Below are 20,854 nucleotides of genomic sequence, written 5' to 3' on the forward strand. Positions count from 1 at the left end.
TATATAGATACAATAATTTTCAGGCAAGAAATTTGACATCTTTAAAGGAACTGTTGATTTTACCAAGGAAACAAATATAAGCATATATTTATTCCTATATCAACTTATTTGTAAATATACACTCATGTAATCTCCAAAGATAAAAATTTCAATCCAAAAATTAACTGTGATACAGTAGTTTCACATACCTGGAGACTGTTTTTTTACTTTGCCTTTTTTTTAGTCTTAATCTTTTCTTTTCTTCAAATAAGGAGAAGAAGAATGTAGAGCAGACACTATTAGGGAGCACCAGCCATTGAGATCCAGGTTGGCAGGTCCCTGCAGTACTTTGGAAGTGGCAGCACCTAGGGATTGTGGAAAAAAGGCTGGTTGAGGTATTTATCCTGAGCCTGCAGGTTGTGCTCTCAGGTATCTAATAGAACTCAGCCAATTTGTTATAATTTAAACCTGTTTTGTTCCCATAAACATTGACATAATTTGATGATAGGGTAATTTCATCAATATTCTACTTCCATATTCTCTTTCAGACACATTAAGTGAATTGGTTTAACCCTCATCTAGATAAAGTAAAAAGAGTATAACTTCTTGTATAAGGTGTAAGAAAGGGGTCCAGTTTCAGTTTTCTGCACATGACTAGACTTAAACTTCCAAGCTATAATAGTGGGAGATTTTAACACCCCACTGTCAATATTACACAGATCAATGAGACAGAAAATTTACAAGGATATTCAGAACTGGAACTCAGCTCTAGACCAAGCGGACCGAATAGACATCTATAGAACTCTCCACGCCAAATCAACAGAATATACATTCTTTTCAGCACCACATAACCCTTATTCTAAAATCGACCACATAATTGGAAGTCAAACACTCCTTAGCAAATTCAAAAGGACAAAAATAATAACAAACAGCCTTTGAGACCACAGTGCAATCAAATTAGAACTCAGGATTAAGAGACTCACTCAAAACTGTACAACTACATGGAAACTGAACAACCTGCTCCTGAATGAATACTGGGTAAATAACGAAATTGAGGCTTAAATAAGTAAGTTATTTGAAACCGGTGAGAACAAAGACATAACATACCAGAATCTCTGGGACACAGCTAAAGTGGTGTTTAGAGGAAAATTTATGGCGCTAAATGCCCACATTAGAAAGGGGGAAAATCTAAAATCGACACTAACATCACAATTAAAAGAAATAGAGAAGCAAGAGCAAACACATTCAAATGATAGCAGAAGACAAGAAATAACCAAGATCAGAGTTTAACTGAAGGAGACAGAGACATGAAAAACCCTTAAAAAAATCAGTGAATCCAGGAGCTGGTTTTTTGAAAAGATTAACAAAATAGACAACTAGCAGACAAATAAAGAAGAAAAGAGAGAAGAATCAAATAGACACAATAAAAAATGATAAAGGTGATATCACCACTGATCCCACAGAAATACAAACTAGCATCAGAGAATACTATACACATCTCTATGCAAATAAACTAGAAAACCTGGAAGAAATGGATAAATTCCTGGGCACATACACTCTCCCAAGACTAAACCAGGAAGAAGTTGAATCCCTGAATAGACCAATAACAAGTTCTGAAATTGAGGCAGTAATTAATAGCCTACCCCCCGCAACACACACACAAAACAAAAACAAAAACAAAAACAAATCCAGGACCAGACAGATTCACAGCCAAATTCAACCAGAGGTACAAAGAGGAGTTGGTACCATTCATTCTGAAATGATTCCAAACAATAGAAAAAGAGGAACTCCTCCTTAACTCATTTTATGAGGCAAGCATCATCCTGATTCCAAAACTGGGCAGAGACACAACAAAAAAATAAAATTTCAGGCCAATATCCCTAATGAACATCGATGCGAAAATCCTCAATAAAATACTGGAAAACCGAATCCAGCAGCACATCAAAAAGCTTATCCATCACGATCAAGTTGGCTTCATCCCTGGTATGCATGGTTGGTTCAACCTATGCAAATAAATAAATGCAATCCATCAAATAAACAGAACCAATGACAAAAACCACATGATTATGTCAATAGATGCAGGAAAGGCTTTCAATAAAATTCAACACCCCTTCATGCTAAAAACACTAAATAAATTAGGTGTTGATGGAATATATCTCAAATTAATAAAAGCTATTTATGACAAACACATACACAATGTTACACTGAATGGGCAAAATCTGGAAGCATTCCCTTTGAAAACCGTCACAAGACAAAAAATGCCCTCTCTCACCACTCTGAAGCAACTAGTATTGGAAGTTCTGACTACGGCAATTAGGCGAGAGAAAGAAATAAGGGATATTCAGATAGGAAGGGAGGAAGTCCAATTGCCCTGTTTGCAGATGACATAATTGTATACTTAGAAATCCCTATCATGTCCACCCCAAAACTCCTTAAGCTGATAAGCAACTTCAACAATGTCTCAGGATACAAAATCAATGTACAAAAATCACTAGCATTCTTATACATCAATAATAGACAAACAGAGAGCCAAATCATGAGTGAACTCCCGTTTACAATTGGTACAGAGAAAATAAAGTACCTAGGAATATAACTCACAAGCAATGTGCAGGGCCTGTTAAAGGAGAACTACAAACCACTGCTCACGGAAATAAGACAGGACCCAAACAAATAGAAAAAAATTCCATGCTCATGGATACGAAGAAGCAATATCATAAAAATGGCCATACTGCTCAAAGTAATTTATAGATTCAATGCTATTCCCATGAAGCTACCATTGACTTTCTTTACAGAATTAGATAAAACTACTTTAAATTTCATATAGAACCAAAAAAGAGCCTGTATAGTCAAGACAACCCTAAGCAAAAAGAAAAAAGCTGGAAGCATCAAGCTACCTGAATTCAAACTATACTGAAAGTCTACAGTACTCAAAACAGCATGGTACTGGTGCCAAAACGGATATATAGACCAATAGAACAGAACAGAGGCCTCAGAGTAACACCACGCATCTACAACCATCTGATCTTTGACAAACCTTACAAGAGCCAGCAATGGGAAAATGATTCACTACTTAATAAATGGTGCTGGGAAAACTGGCTAGCTGTATGGAGAAAACTGAAACTGGACTCATTCCTTACACTTCATACAAAAATTATCTCAAGATGGATTAAAGGCTTAAATGTAAGACCTAAAACCGTTAAAACCCTAGAAGAAAACGTAGGCAATACCATTTAGGACATACGAATGGGCAAAGACTTCATGACTAAAACTCCAAAAACAATGGCAACAAAAGCCAAAATAGACAAATGGGATCTAATTAAACTAAAGAACTTCTGCACAGAAAAAGAAACTATCATCAGAGTGAACACACAACCAAGAGAATGGGAGAAATTTTTTGCAATGTATCTATCTGACAAAGATCTAATGTCCAGAATCTGCAAAGAACTTAAACGAATTTACAAGAGAGAAGCAAACAACCTCATCAAAAAGTGGGTGAAGTGTTTGAACAGACACTTCTCAAAAGAAGATATTTATGTGGCCAACAAACATTTGAAAAAAAGCTTATCATCACTAGTCATTAGAGAAATGTCAGTCAAAACCACAATAAGATATCATCTCATGCCAGTGAGAATGGTGATCATTAAAAAGTCGGGAAACAACAGATGCTGGTGAGTAAGTGGAGAAATAGGAAAGCTTTTACACTATTAGTGGGAGTATAAATTAGTTCAACCATTGTAGAAGACAGTGTGGCAATTGCTCAAGGATTTAGAACCAGAAATACCATTTGCTCTAGCAATCCCATTCCTGGGTATATATGCAAAGGATTATAAATCACTCTAGTATAAAGACACAAAGGATTATAAATCACTCTAGTATAAAGACACAGACACATGTATGTTTATAGCAACACTATTTACAATAGTTAAGACTGGGAACCAACACAAATGCCCATCAGTGATAGACTGGATAAAGAAAATGTGGCACATAGACATCATCGAATACTCTGCATCCATGAAAAAGAGTGAGTTCATCTCCTTTGCAGGGACACGGATGAAGCTGGAAACCATCATTCTCTAGCCAACTAACACAGGGACAGAAAACTAAGCACCGCATATTCTCACTCATAAGTGGGAGTTGAACAGTGAGAACACGTGGACACAGGGAGGAGAACATCACACACCAGAGCCTTTTGGGAAATGGGGGCCAAGAGGAGGTAAAGCATTAGGACAAATACCTAATGCATGCGGGACTTAAAACCTAGATGATGGGTTGATGGATGCAGCAAACCACCATGGTACATGTATACCTATGTAGTAAACCTGCACATTCAGCACATGTATCCCAGAACTTAAAGTATATAAAAAAATAAAGTTATTTTGTGAGAGAGAAAAAAGGGACCACATTTACATAATGTTTATTTACTATGGTGTATTTTTATACTTGTTCTATTTTATTATTATTTTTGTTGATCTCTTGCTTGCCTAACTTATAAACTGAATGTTATCGTAAGTATATACGGATCCAAAGAAATCGTGTAAATAGTGTATATGAGACTCAGTATTAGCCTCAGTTTCAGGCATCCCCTGGGGGTCTTGGAATGCATCCCCTGTGGATGGGGGGAACTAATTCACTTATCCTTCTGCTGCCCTGCAGGAAGGATTGTATGAATGCCCCATGGAAAAATACAATCAAACATCAACTGATTTCATCTTATTGGGAATCTTCCCACCATCCAGAATTGGCCTTTTCCTCTTCATCCTCATTCTCATTTTGTTATTGGCTCTAATTGGCAATCAGTCCATAATCTTTCTCATCTTCTTGGACACTCATCTCCACATGCCCATGTATTTCTTACTTGGTCAGCTCTACCTCATTGACCTAAATTACATCTCCACTATTGCCCCCAAATGTTTTCTGATTTTTTGTTTGGAAACAAGTCTATTTACTTCACTGGGCGTGGGATTCAGAGTTTCTTCTTTGTGACTTTAGCAGGTGCAGAAATGCTGCTCCTGACATAAATGGCCTGTGATCATTATGTGGCCGTTTGCTTTCCTCTCCACTATCCCATACATATGAGCAAAAGACTATGTGGTGATGATAATAGGATCTTGGATAATGGGCTCTATTGACACTTTTGCTCACATTTCATATATGCCCCATATCCCTGTTGCTCAGCAAGGGCTGTGATGTCCCAGCCATGGTGACTCTGGCCTTCTTGGACACCTGGGTCTATCAGTGCACAGTGTTTTTGAGCACAATCCTCTTTCTTGTGTTTACTTTTATTGATATTGCAGGTTCCTATGGCCAGGTTCTCCTTACTGTCTACCACATGAAATCTGCAGAAGGGAGGAAGAAGGCCTATTTGACCTGTAGCACCCACCTCACTGTAGTAATTTTCTACTATGCAAACTTTGCTTATACCTCTCTATATTTGAGATACCTGCAATCTCCAACAGAGGACAAGGTTCTGGCTGTCTTCTACACCATCCTCACCTCAATGCTCAATGCCATCATCTACAGCCTGAGAAACAAGGAGGTGATGGGGGCCCTGACACGAGTGAGTCAGACAATCTTCCCTGTGAAAATGTAGACATATGTTCTGCCTTAGAGTCCAAGCACTAACTTCACGTCAACTTAGCAGTGTACAGCAGTTATGGATAATAATATTCCATGCCAGGAGTGTGGAACAAAAATTACTCTAGAAAGTTTTTTAAAATTTAGTCTTGACATTTTAATTGCATATTCTAAGACATCCATGTTGTTTTGTTTTTGTTTCTTTTTATCAAAATATAGATCATTTATTTTCCACTAAATTGTGGGCAGTAGGGTTTCATTAAAATTAAAATAATAAATGTCCAAACTAATCATAGCATTCTGCATAATAGTTACATATCATTCATCTCTCATTATTATTAAGATGAAAGAATAATTATTTAAGATGACTGAATCTAATTGAATATAAGATAGTATTGTATTTTCTCTCAAATGGTGGGTATAGCTTCTTCTTTTTCCTAAAGTAATGATTTATTGATAAATTTACCTCAGGATAAATAATTATTTTGGGGGATAAGCCAATTTGTCTTTAGAAAAACAAAAGTTTCTTTACAACAGATTCTATAGAAGTTACAGTCTAGTGAGTGTCAAGTAGATTATTTGAACCACTCCCCAGTCACATCACAACACACTCAATTTCTGCCTCCTTCATTGCCACTGGTATTCTCATACAAGACATTCTGCCTGGTCAATTTTATTTCTACTTATTTTTCTCATATATCAACACATCTATACAGCTTGGGTTGGGGTCAGCTTCTCTGCTCCACTATTTTTATGCCTGCTTAGGCATGTGCCTAAAAGCATCAACATTATTTCCGTAAAAGTTATACTGTATTATATATTGAAAATTTGCCAAGACTGGGTTTTAAGTCCTCTTTATAAAGATCATAACTATGGAAAGTGCTGTAAAACTTAAGTGTGGTAATCATTTCAACATGTGGATGGAAGTCAAACATCCTGTTGTACATTTTTAATAAAATAAAATATTATGTGGCACATCTTTAATGAAATCAATAATCAATAGAGACTGGCTTGAAATGTTCCTAGAATTATCTAATTAAAATATATTTTGATGATGTCACTTTCCTTAGTATGGTATGTGATTCTCTCCACTGGCTAATTCACTCCTACATTGGCAGGATCACACTGTACCTGGAACTTTATGTTCTCTTCATCTTAAATTGAATGTAGTTTTCTGAACAAGTTTTGAAAAGTCAGTCCTTCATTACATGAAGGATACAATTGGTTTTACCTTTAATGCATTGTTCTGTATCCTCCCAAGTTTCTTTCACTGCATGAATCCCCATTTCTCCCTTTTCTCAAGGTAAACATCAGGTATCATCTACGTAAGGAAGCATGTTGAATGTGCTTGTTCAACTTTATATTCTACTCTCATACATCCTACTATTTCTAGTAATAACATGTGTCATCACGATGGATTGTAATAATCTCTTTTCTCTATGGCTCCACAGACTATTATCTTTTAACCATCAGCGGCTTGCTCGTTTCCTCTTCAAATGCCCAGATGTTGCTCTTGAGTACCTGTTCTACCTTCAAATTATTGTTCACACCTCAAAGCGTGTTTACGTAATCTTAGCCCATTGCATTTTCACATAATAATTAGAGTCAGCCAGCAAAATGTCTATAGGAAAAAAGTTTTGTGTCTCAGTGTGAATTCTTACAGTCTAGAGCATAATTTGTGGAAAAAGGAAATATTTTCTATATTAAATCTCTTGATTCATTAATGAAACATATTTTACTACATATATATCTGCTTATAAAGAGGAGAAATCCATCCATTTCTAGGCAATAGCCATGGGAATGATTCCTGTAAATTATTATTATTATTATTTTTAGATACCGTGTTACTGTGTTGCCTAGGCTGGTCTCAAACACCTCGGTGCAAGTCATGCTAAAACTATTCTCATAAAGTGAATAAAACTAAATTGCTGGGTTTTTAACCAAAAGCATAATTTTTTAGTAGAAGCATACACTAAGCATAAACCAGCTTGTCTGATAGCCCGCTTCCATATGGCTGCTTACTGCTTAAAAGTCACGTAGCCCCTGTCACAGGGGCCTAACTACCCTTAATTGTTTCTTTAGATTTCATCTTTAATTTTAGGAAACCTCAGGTTATCTATTTAAAATGATTTCCGGATCTTGAATTCTAGTGGATCCACTGACGCAGGGGGTCTGCAGAGCTTGTCTGAGAAACTGACTCGCGTCTTCATCTTGTTGTCTAGTGACTCCACCACACACTTCTGGACCAATCAGCAGTCCCCACACTTCAGCTCATCACCCAACCAGACTCCTTAAAAATGTCATCTCCAAGTCTCTCCAGAAGACTGATTTGAGGCTTCTTTCTCTTCTTCTGAGAGATGAAGCCAGCTGGACTTCCTGGGTCGGGTGGGGACTTAGAGAACTTTTCTGTCTTACAAGAAGATTGTAAATGTACCAATCAGCTCTCTGTAAAAATGCACCAATTAGTGCTCTGTGCCTAGCTAGAAGATTGTAAGTGCACCAATCAGCATTCTGTAAAATGGACCAATCAGACCTCTGTAAAATGGACTGAACTGCAGGACATGGGCAGGAACAAATAAGGGAATAAAAGCTGGCCACCCCAGCCAGCAGTGGCAACCCCAGCTCAGGTTCCCATCCAGGCTGTGGAAGCTTTGTTCTTTACCTCTTCACAATAAATCTTGCTGCTGCTCAGTCTTTGGGTCCACACCACCTTTAAGAGCTGTAACAATCATGCCAGGGTCCGTGGGTTCGTTCTTGAAGTCAGTGAGACCAGGAACCCACCAGAAGGAACAAACTCCAGACACACTTCAGCTGACCTATGATTATTTAACTCTTTCTCTGCTACAACTCCCACTATTTTGGTTGGCTACCACTCAATGGGCAGTTGAACCCTGTGGGCGTGTAACAATCCTCCTCCCTCTGTCTCCCCATAGGTGGAATTACAGGCCTGTGTCACCCTGCCCTCCTCTTTAACAAAAGATTTGGCATAAATGGTTATCACTTGAATCTTGGATCTTTGGGACATTTGTATTTGGGCTTCTTTTTAAGTAAATGTAATTATGCATTTAAAGAACTATGTTGTTTAATGAATAATTCAAATGGACTGAACACAGACATTTAAAAATATAAAATAAACAGGTCGCTTTTATTTACGTTCCTTGCTCTCATTTCTTCCTTCAGTATAAACCAAGTTGTGGCTACTCTATGCTTGCTTTAGTGGTTTCTACTGAGGAAGTGGGAAATACTCAATTCCTACTTCCAGAACATTCTCAGGGAGAGCCAGGGGTACTTCAGGATCCCCTCCTCCTCTGGGCTTCCTCATGTTGGGTAGGAGCTGTAAGGGACTGCCACAGTGCTTCTCTGATACAGGCCACTTGGACCCGTCTGCTCTCCTGGGCACCCGGCCAGTCTTGGTGGTCCCCTGAAGATGATTCTGTCCTGAGATCCAGACTGCAGGCTTCCTTTGTTTCATATGCCCAAGTCCAGGTTAGTTTCTGTCTCATATCCCCCAGACTTGTTTACAGGATCCCAGTGGGTAGTCTTGAGTCATGACCAATAAAGTCTTTATTTCATACAGAAATCCTCTCAAATCACCTTTTCCCACATCAAATAAGGATTCTTCCCTCCTTATTCAGCACAAATGTGTTTTGTCTACTAAAGAAGATATAAAAACAGTGTGCAATGTACGGTAGATGTGGCATCTAGATTTTTTATTATTATACTTTAAGTTCTAGGGTACATGTGCACAATGTGCAGGTTTGTTACATCGTTATACATGTGCCATGTTGGTTTGCTGCACCCATCAACTTGGCATTTGCATTAGGTATTTCTCCTAACACTATCCCTCCCTCAAACCCCACCCCCCAAAAGGCCCCGGTGTGTGATGTTCCCCTCCCTGTGTTCATGTGTTCTCATTGTTCAACTCCCACTTATGAGTGAGAATATGTGGTGTTTGGTTTTCTGTCCTTGTGATATTTTACTGAGAATGATGGTTTCCAGCTTCATCCATGTCCCTGCAAAGGACATGAACTCACCCTTTCTTATAGCGGTGTAGTATTCCATGGTGTATATGTGCCACATTTTCTTTATCTAGTCTATTATTGATGGACATTTGGGTTGGTTCAAAGTCTTTGCTACTGTGAATAGTGCTGCAATAAACATACATGTGCATGTGTCTTCAGCTTGCCCTCCGTGGGCTGCACCCACTGTCCAACCTGTCCCAATGAGATGAATCAGGTACCTCAATTGGAAATCCAGAAATCACCCATCTTCTCTGCTGGTCTCTCTGGGAGATGTAGACCAGTGTTGTTCCTATTCGGCCATCTTGGAAATGACTCCTAGATATGGCATCTACTATTATGTTCAAAGGCAGGGTTTAAAAGGTGAAGAAATTCTTTAGATTTTCAAATGCAAGAATATTGAAACATCTGTGTTTGATTTTCAGGAAATTATCTTTGCTACCTACCCTGATTAGACCATTATATAACATACGCTTGTATGAAAACATCAAATTGTAACCCATAAATTCACACAATAACAATGTATCAACTAAATAAATAAACATTTCTTAAAAACATTTATAAAATTCCAAATATATAAAATGGACTAATGTTACTTTTTTAAGATGGGAGGCATAATTAATTTATTGGAAACTGCGGAAAATTTGAGTACATTTAAGGTACTCTTTGGCATAAAAATTTAATTACTAAATATACCCTAGATAGTATTATGCCACAGTTAGTAGTTACATGATTTTTATCATCAATTTTAATAACAGAAAATTGTTTTAAAATTTAATGGGCATTTCCAGAAGAAAAGAAACAATGTAAACATATGCTTAAAATATGTTAAAGGGGCCGGGCGCGGTGGCTCAAGCCTGTAATCCCAGCACTTTGGGAGGCCGAGGCGGGTGGATCACGAGATCAGGAGATCGAGACCATCCTGGCTAACCCGGTGAAACCCCGTCTCTACTAAAAAATACAAAAAACTAGCCGGGCGAGGTGGCGGGCGCCTGTAGTCCCAGCTGCTCGGGAGGCTGAGGCGGGAGAATGGCGGGAACCCGGGAGGCGGAGCTTGCAGTGAGGAGATCAGGCCACTGCACTCCAGCCTGGGAGCACAGCGAGACTCGTCTCAAAAAAAAAAAAAAAAAAAAAAAAAAAAATGTTAAAGATAACTCCAATATGTGATATTTTAATACCGTCTACTTATGTGTTTTAAGTAAATTAACATAGTTCCACTTTTATGTTCTAAAACTTATTGCCAATATAAACTAAATTGAGAAAGAACTTAATATATACAGACACATCATTGGTATGAATGCAGTGAATAACAACATATAAAATGTAGGATTTCATAAAGTATTAGAGACACAAATGCATTAGTAAAACCTGAATAAACATAATTGTTTCTTTTCCCACTGAGTTTACCTTTGACGTGACTTGAAACATCTAAATACATTATCAGAACTCATTTCTAAACCTTGGACTAAGGCCATCCTATGTTATTAGTGACTCAGCCTAGAATGTCCAAACTGTCAGTAGACATTCCCCAGTGAATCCTAGCAAAACCATCATTAAACTTGTTCTTCCGGTAAAGAAACACTAGAGTCATGGTTGCTACTGAATCACCATGAAGGTCTCTAAAATCTCAAGTGTTGGGATGGAAATGAATACATACCTTTCTTTAAAAAGCATTCAGAAATCTTGCTCAGAAAAATGACTTTGTTCACATGATTACTGTATGACTGCTTACAGCTAACCGAGGCAGTGCGTGTTTGAAATTGAGGAGATAATAAAAGGTACTAATTATATTTGTATTTTTAAATTTTTATTGGTCACAGGGAAGAAGGGACTCTGGCAACTGCTTAAGAGAACTGTTTCAGAAATAGAATTGTAAGTTTGAGCACTAGTGGCTGTAATTTCTGTTAACAAAATTCTGCAGAAATCTTGGAGTATAGAATACGGATAACCAACAGCGATTTTGCTGCTAATTCATAAATGTGTTTTCTGAATGGGAAGCTAAATGACGGTCATGGAAGAGATGGGGCTAAATTATATTAGAACATGCTTTTATGGGCTCAAGTGAAATTAATGAATCCACATATAATAATCCAGTCTTTCTAGTAAAATACCTGGAAAGTACTAGTGTTGTTTTTGCATAAAAATATTAAAATGACATTAAGGTAAAGGCAAAATGAGAATGGCTAAAACTACCATCTGTAAAGCAATAATATATACATTTTTAAACAAAGGACCCTCTTCTGGAAATAAATAATGCAGGTAACCATATGATTGATAGCTGGGATATAGTTATCCATATTTTGTTTTTATACCCAATTTGTGCAAAACTGTAGTGCGTTGTGCTTTTAATTTTTATATTGTATTTATTTTTTCTTCAGGGCACAACATAAACTTCCAGCAAAATAATAGAAATATCTGCTTTAACAGCAATGCAGAGTTTTTGTGAGAAGCCAATGAGCATAGTATGTGGAAACAATGTGAAGGCTATATTATTCTACAGTCATAGTGGATAACAATGTGTGAATGTGATAGTGATTATGCTGATGATGAGGGCAATGATAATGATGAAGATGCTGAAACTCACAGCTTCTCTTCAATGATACCCCCAGTCAAGTAATACACGTTCACTGTGTCACAGACTGCTCATAATAACAATTTTAAGTAGAGCAGCCTTATTTTGGGATAATAATTTTTCTTTGAAAATAGTTTTGATCAAAACTGAGGACAGTGTAGGTTTCACAAATCTGTGCCTTAGTGGAAAACTGCAGTATCTAGACTCAAGAGGACCATCCTCCTTGGTTCCCAAATTCTATCACTAGGTCGTTGCACAGCCATGAATAACTCTCTTCAAATCCTTGTGATTCAGTTATTCTTCCTTCTGATAATGAGAATATAGTTGAAAAATCTTTGTCTTCTCTGAATATATGAATCACTACAATTAGGTTATCTCTGCAATGCAGTGATGCATTCTGACTTTAAAAGATGGTAATATGTAATTCATTTGAAACTTGGGCACCGTTTGGAGAATTTTAATTATTATGCTGAATATGTTCATCCTCAAATTGATTTATGAAATATATTATATGTGTATTTTTTAGTAAGTGAATTCTTCCAGTAGGGAAACTTTTATATTGGGAACAAGATAGAAATTACATTTCTTTTAGAGTTTCTGAGAAACCATTTTTCTATAAGGTATGAGTGGTTGTTGCTGGATCAAGTGAAAGTCCAGTGAAACCAGGTGATATGAGGAAACAGAAGAAGTTGAAATGATTAAATTTTAATCATTACAATAATCTCATTTGTGATTTAAAAATTTTTATTATTTTGCAGTTATTTATCATCTATAATGATTTTTTTATTTTAATAAATTTAACCTCTTATATTTTCGTTTTGGGTAATTAAAAAGTGAGCCAGTCTTATTTCAGACTTACTGCCTAAAAAATTTGAAGGATAAAATAGTCCACACATTTTAAAAAGTTTATGTAAATGTTTGTTTATTTATATATAATGTATATTTACTTATGTTTGCATAAATATGTATATGTGTATATCAACTCATATATGTATGTGTTTGTATGTGTGTATATATATGCATATATGTATGTGTGTTTGTGTGTAATCTGGATACGTTCACCTAAAATCTCTGAATCTCAATTTCATCATCTATGAAATGTCAGTGGCGATGTCCATGTGAAGAGCTTGTTATTAGGTTTAAATCTAATGGAATCACAGAACAAATCCTGACATATTGCAAGTGCCAGTGTGTGGAGACAGTCAATAATAGTTCATGCCATTATCCTTCCTTTCATTCCAGATGATGCCCAGGTTGAAGGTTTGGTTTTGCTACTCACTGTGAAACCATCATTGGAATTTTGTCTGCTCGCTTTTTACTCCAGTGTATAACATCATTAATGCTGACGCCTAGATATATACATTTTATGAGAATTAGAAAAATAAAAGCAAGTGTAAATGTTTTAAAATGGGCTTAAAATACTTATAGCTATTTTGGTAGATAAAAAACTAAGTGACAGAAGTAACCCATTTGGATTTATTTTTATCTAAGAAAAAAAATGTCCTCTTCACATTACTTAGACAGATATATAACGGCTGAGACGGCTTCCTCATTACAGACAGAGCTCTAATTTTATATAAACAATGTTATATGACAGAATTAGAACCCTGGAACATGAATAATCAAAGAGACACTACTTTGGTGTCCAAGAGATATTGTAACGTCACAAAACCGAACATATCTCCTGCCACCACCACTTGCAAAGTCCAATTAATGAGAACAAGGTCTGATAGAAAGAAAGTGACTTTTTCTTCTAAACTTAGCTGAGAGGAAGGAGAGGCTTCTGTCTTAATGGGAAATGCTTCCCCTTTCAGGGCAGTAGGTAGGGTCTTTTGAAGGGGTCTTGGCATGAATGACATTCAGGGAGTGAGGACATAGGGGGTCCAGTGGTTTTCTTCTGATGTCTTTTCTATCCAGTGGTCTGGCTGGCACCATCACAGGCAGAGCTGGGTTGTAAACTGAGGCAAGCTCCTAGCGGGAGGGAGTTCTGTGGGTGCCTGATTTGCTTCAAGGTTCCGTCTCTAGAACTTCTAAGTAAACACAAAGTCATATAAACTTGCCTTGTAGAACGTGTCTGGTGGAGACAGTAAAGGATATATTTACATTCCTAAACAGTTAAGTAGAAGGTTGGGGGAGGAGGAGAAAATAAGTCATGATTTTTCTTTTTAAAAATGAGGTAGTCAGTTACAACAAGGCATTAAATATGAGATCTCACATGCCATTTAGGATTCTGTCCTATGTTACATTTTCTCTTTTTAAAATTAGGACTGTAACTATCTCATGGAAAGTTTATCATAGACTGCCCTATATAAAATATAAATGATAGAAATATTTGAAATGTTAATTATGTTAGTAATTTCAAATAGTACATTTTCTACTTGCCAATAACTAAACTACTAATATAAATTACATACTATTGCATCAGAATTAATGCTGATCTTGTACAGTTTCTAAATGACATATATGAAAATAATTTGTTCTTCTGAATTGTCCTTTACAAATTACCAGAGGTCATAAAATAATTGAAAATAATTTGCTCTGTAGAGGCTGAGAAACTTGCCAGAATTTTCTTTTTATTTTTTTTATTTTTTATTTTTTATTTTATTATACTTTAAGTTCTAGGGTACATGTAGATAACGTGCAGGTTTCTTACATATGTATATCTATGCCATGTTGGCGTGCCACACGCATCAACTCGTCAGCACCCATCAACTCGTCATTTACATCAGGTATAACTCCCAGTGCAATCCCTCCCCCCTCCCCCCTCCCCGTGATAGGCCCCGGTGTGTGATGTTCCCCTTCCCGAGTCCAAGTGATCTCATGTTCAGTTCCCACCCATGAGTGAGAACATGCGGTGTTTGATTTTCTGTTCTTGCGATACTATTCACAATAGCAAAGACTTGGAATCAACCCAGATGTCCATCAGTGACAGACTGGATTAAGAAAATGTGACACATATACACCATGGAATACTATGCAGCCATAAAAAAGGATGAGTTTGTGTCCTTTGTAGGGATATGGATGCAGCTGGAAACCATCATTCTCAGCAAACTATCGCAAGAACAGAATTTTCTTAAAATGTATTTGGAAATCCAAATATGCAATAATTTCAGTACATTTTAATGTTTTTATTAGGGTAAATATACTTAAGGTAAACTGCACCATTTTAACAATTTTAATTGTGAGTTCGGTGGCACTAAGTACATTTATGTTGTTGTGCAACCATCCCCACCATGGGTCTCCAGAACAGTTTCATTGTCTCCAACTGCAATTTTGTTCCCTACACAATTATTCTCCTTGTTTCCCTTCCCCTATCCTCCGGGCTCCAGCATTCTTTCTGTCTGTATTAATTTGACTACTCTGGGTACTTAATATAGGTGAATTCATACAATATTTGCCTGTTCAGGGTTTATTTCACTGAGCATAATGTATTCAAGATTTATCTATGTTGTAGCATGTGTCAAAACTTCATTCACTTTTAAAACTGAATATGTACTTACTACATTTTTTATTGATTTTTCTGTGGATGAACATTTAAGTTGTTTCTGCCTTTTGGTTATTGTGAATAATACTGCTATGAATGTGGGCATGTCAGTATCTTTTTTGAGGGTCTTGTTTCTTTGGGGGTCCACATTCAGAAGTGGAATTGCTGGAGCATATACCAATTTAGTTTTTGGAGAAATTACTATACAGATGGTCCAGAAACACAATAATTTGATGACTTTTTGACGTTACTGTGCATTTATAGGAACATAATACTATTGTAAGTAAAGGAGCATCTGGAATTACAGTGATTTGAGTTGCAATATTTTAACATTGGGATGACTTTTTCAAGATAGTAAATGTATAATACTTACAATATTTTAAACTCATAATGGGTTTTTCAGGAGGAAACCCCATCATAAATGGAGGAACTTCGATCATTTTCCATAGAGGCTGTACAATTTCACATTGCCACTGACTATACTTTTATGATTTTAGCTCTTACACTTAGGTCTTTAATTTATCTTGACTTAAGTTTTTGTATGGTTTACAGTTAGCATCCAATTTCAATATTTTGACTGCAGATATGTAGTTTTTCAGACACTGTTTATTAAAAAGACTATCCCTTCCCCATTGAGTAAACCTGGTTCCCTTGCAAAAAAAAAAAAAAAAAAAATTGCTATGTATATGAAAGTCTATTTCTTGACTCTATTTCCTCCTCCTCCTCCTCCTTCTTAGTCTTTGTCTTCATCTTCTTCTTTTTTAGACAGGGTCTCACTCTTTCACCCAGGATGGAATGTGCCAGTGAGAACTGGGCTCACTGCAACCTCTGCCTCCCCGGCTCAAGCAAACCTCCCACCTCAGCCCCCAAGTAGCTGGTACTACTGGAGCAAGCCACCACCCCTGGCTAATTTTTGTATTTTTTGTAGAGACAGGATTTTACCATGTTACCCTGTATGGTCTCAATGTTGTGATCTCAAGCAATCTGTGTGCCTCAGCCTCCCAAAGTACTAGGATAACAGGTGTGAGCCACAGCACCTGACCTCTGTTTTCTTATATTGGTATACGTGTCTGGCTTTATACCAATGCCATACTTTTTATAAAACTACTGTAGCTTTTGGAACTGGAGCAAGCAAGGATGTTCACTCTCACCACTCCTCTTCAACATAGTACTGGAAGTCCTAGCCAGAGCTATCAGACAAGTGAAAGAAATAAAGGACATCCAAATCAGTAAAGAGGAATTCAGACTCTCACTGTTTGCTGATGATATGATTGTTTACCTAGAAAACCCTAAAGACTCTTCCAGAAGGCTCCTAGAACTGATAAAAGAATTCAGCAATGTTTCCTCATACAAAACTAGTGTACACTAATCAGTAGTTCTCCTACATATCAACAGCGACCCAGCTAAGAATCAAATCAAGAGCTTAGCCCCTTTTACAATAGCTGCAAAAATAAAAATAAAATAAAATAAAATAAAGTAAAATAAAATACTTAGGAATACATCTAACCAAGGAAGTGAAAGACCTCTACAAGGAAAACTACAAAACACTTCTGAAAGAAATCATAGATGACACAAACAAGTGAAAACACATACCATGCTCATGGATAGGCAGAATCAATATTGTGAAAATGACCATACTGCCAAAAGCAATCTACAAATTCAATGCAATTCCCATCAAAATGCCACCATCATTCTTCACAGAAGTAGAAAAAACAATTATAAAATTCATATGGAACCAAAAAAAGCACGCATACCCAAAGCAAGACTAAGCAAAAGGAACAAATCTGGAGGCTTTTGGTAAGTTTTAAAATCAGAAAGTATCAGTCTTTCACTTTTGTTCTTAAAAACAATAATGTATTCAAGACTTTTTGACTAATCAAGGTCCCTTGTAATTCCATGTAAATTTGAGCATGGGTTTTTCTCTTTTTGAAAAAATGATTTATCATCAGAATTTTCATAGAGATTCCATTGAATCTTTAAGTAACTTCGGATATTATTGACATCTTAACAGTGTTAAGCCTTCCAATCTATACATGCAGGATATATTTCCATTTATTTGTGTCTTCTTTCATTGTTATAATCAACATTTTGTCATTTTTCATTGTATAAGCCTTTTACCTTCTTGGTTATGTTTATTCCTAAGTGTTTCATTTTTTTGATACTATTGTAAATAAAATCACAATCTCTTTTACAGATTGTTTATTGTTAGTGTATAGCCACTCGAAGCCTAGGCTCAGAACAGACACAGTTTTGCTTCTGACACATTGAATGAATCACAGCAAATTGTTAGTGTATAGAAGTCAATAGGTTTTGGCTGTTGTTGTATGCTGCAATTTTGCTAATTATTTGTAACAGTTTTTAGTGTGTAGAATCCTATGGTTTTCTACATATATAGTTATGTCGTATGCAAATAGAAATTATCATGCTTCCTTCCTTTTAATTAAGGTAACTATTTTTCTTCTTTTGTTCTATTGCTTTGGTTGAACTTCCAATAATATGTTGAATAGATGCAGTGAAATTGGACATTTGTGTCTTGTTCCAAATCCTAGAGTTAAAATTGTCATTCTCATTATTATCATGAAGTTGTGGGTTAAATTCTTAACTGTGATAGAATTTTTACATCACTTTAATGTTTTATTCAAGTAATGCATAGACATGGTGTCCACAGTCCACAGGCTAAAATATTGGACCCATAACAAAGTCTTCCTGACCCTAAAGATAAGGACTTCAAAATTTCTTACCGGTCTTGCCCTGTTTTCGCCCATGTATTTTCAAACAATATCCTTATCTGTTAATACTTGATTTCAATATCCCAAATACCAGCCCTTGACTCATGACACAGGCCACTGTCAATAGTTACCTGCTCCCCCCAGCATCACTACCCCCACACTCATTACCCTTCTCCCACTTTGTCAACATAAATACATTCTAATTTACGTCTGCAGCAAGGGGTTGACAGCATCGTCTCATCTTATACCTGATGTAAATGACGAGTTGATGGGTGCTGACGAGTTGATGGGTGCAGCACACCAACATGGCACAAGTATACATATGTAACAAACCTGCCGTTGTGCACATGTACCCTAGAACTTAAAGTATAATTTAAAAAAAAGAATCTATTGATTAAATACAAAAAATATATACTCTTGTAAAACCTGATGGTAATACATATGTGCATGTATTTCTTCTGATTATTATTACTGTTCCTCTCAAAAACTTAATATTTTATCTCTAGATAATTAAAATTTTTAGAAGTGTTTTCAAGGAGAAACAATTTTCATGAAATTTTTTTTAGGAAAAGATTTCTCACTTTGTGATTTAACATGCCATTTGAGTATGGTGGCTAATATATTTCAGTTTGGAGAATTTTTTTTTATAATATTGAGTTCATTATTATTTGCTATGTGCATTTCTGGGAATGCCTGTAAGTATATGTTGGTCCTGTTATATTAATTTTCTAATATTTCTCTCTCTTTAATTATCACGCCTTTCAGTTTGTTTTCTTTTTTCCTTCTGACAGAATTTTCCCAATTTGTCTTTTGAAACTTTCATTTAAAATTTTATCAATTCTTATACTTTTAATTTCCAAGAGTCATTTATCATTACCTGTCACATCCTTTTATATAGATAATGATATTTATTTTGTGGATTTCATAACATATCATACATATCTTCCTTCCTGAAAATAGGAATTCTTATTTTTAAAAAATCATTCTTTTTGCAGGTTTCTGATAATTTTAACTCAGGGTATATATACGTGTGTATTGATGCTTAAGTGAGTATGCATCTTTGTGTGTGTGTGTATAGACATGTGTTTGCACACTGTGTGGATCTTACTCTTTCACATTGCTACACTTCCTTAAAGGTCTGCTGACCTTTGGTTCTAAAATAATATTTAAGCCTAAAGACTTCAGTCCTGTTAGGCATTCAGTGCAAAGTTGTCCACTGATGTCTTCTATCTGGAGGAGAATGCTCGATTCACCTATACCCAGAAAACTGTCAAGTTGCTGCTTCCTTTTTCCATTTAAGTGAATGATCATTTCTCCAAACCCCTTCTTCTGAAGGATCATAAAGTAATTTATTGTCTTTGCTTCCCTAATGCTTAGATTACATTATACTTTATGAATCCTTCTGAATAATTGATAAATATTCTTATGATCCTTTCATAAGAATTGAAGAATCCACAAAGTCTATATAATCTAAGCATTAGGGAAGCAAAGATACAGAATACACATCCTATTGGGGAGAGCGTGAGCAGAGACATGGAAGGTAAAATGAACTTGGCATATAGATATTCAGATGGGGGTCTGCACTAACTTGAGAATTCTGAAATTGGATGAGAAGGCAAAAGAGAATGGATAGTGGTGGACATTAGAAATGAACTATATGAATTACATTTCATGAAAAAAGTACTTAAAATAAGGATGTATTCTACATGTCTAAATAGAAGAACCAAATAATGATGTTTAACTTAGTGAAAGTTTGACTTGGAATTATCATGCAAAGACCATTCAAGAAGGAAATATAACTTACTCCAAATGAGCCATAGACTGCTGCAGTTTTAAAAGTAAGTTTTAAAAAATAAATGTAGAAAAAAATCATCCTGAAAAAGTAGTGCTTAATTGTTCATAATATGGATTCATAACATATGCATGAAACTTACCGTTTCATGTGTGTGTTTTAAACATAACAAATTATCTTGATGACATCTGGTTTGTGTTGGGCAGCAAACATTCATATCCTGTTGAAGTTGTAAGAGAAATTTTTTTCCTATAAATGTATATATTTATTATTAAAAATTGTGGTTATAAATATTTATCTCACAAAATATAATTTCTGGATAAGAAAATGTGATTTTTTTCTAAATAGGAAAGATTAATTCGTCATTTATGAGTTGTAAAATTGTATAAATAATTCATAGTCTGACTAAACTAAGGATTTTTTAAGACCATTGGCTTACTGTTCTATAACTAGTCCCCCTTATCCACTGCTTCGCTTTTCATGGTTTCTCCTGCAATCAACTGTCATCTGAGATTGCATGGAAAATTCCACAAATGAGCACTTCATAAATTTTAAATTTGTTTTCAGTCATAGCCCAATGTTGCATCACTGTGCCTACATTGTTCCCTTCACTTTGTCTCATCATGTAGATATTTTATCTTCCCCTGAAGCATTTTATCATCAGAAGAAAAGTGAACACTGTTCAATAAGATGTTTTGAGAGAAA

The 20,854-nt window shown here is 35.9% G+C and overlaps 1 pseudogene; it reads left to right on the forward strand.

The window, feature by feature from the left end:
- Positions 1-4,653: 4,653 nt before the first annotated feature.
- On the forward strand, positions 4,654-5,569 carry LOC112612555 (annotated as a pseudogene).
- Positions 5,570-20,854: the final 15,285 nt, after the last annotated feature.

This window comes from Theropithecus gelada, chromosome 1 (assembly GCF_003255815.1).
Source record: "Theropithecus gelada isolate Dixy chromosome 1, Tgel_1.0, whole genome shotgun sequence".
In the NCBI taxonomy this organism is placed as follows: Eukaryota; Metazoa; Chordata; class Mammalia; order Primates; family Cercopithecidae; genus Theropithecus; species Theropithecus gelada.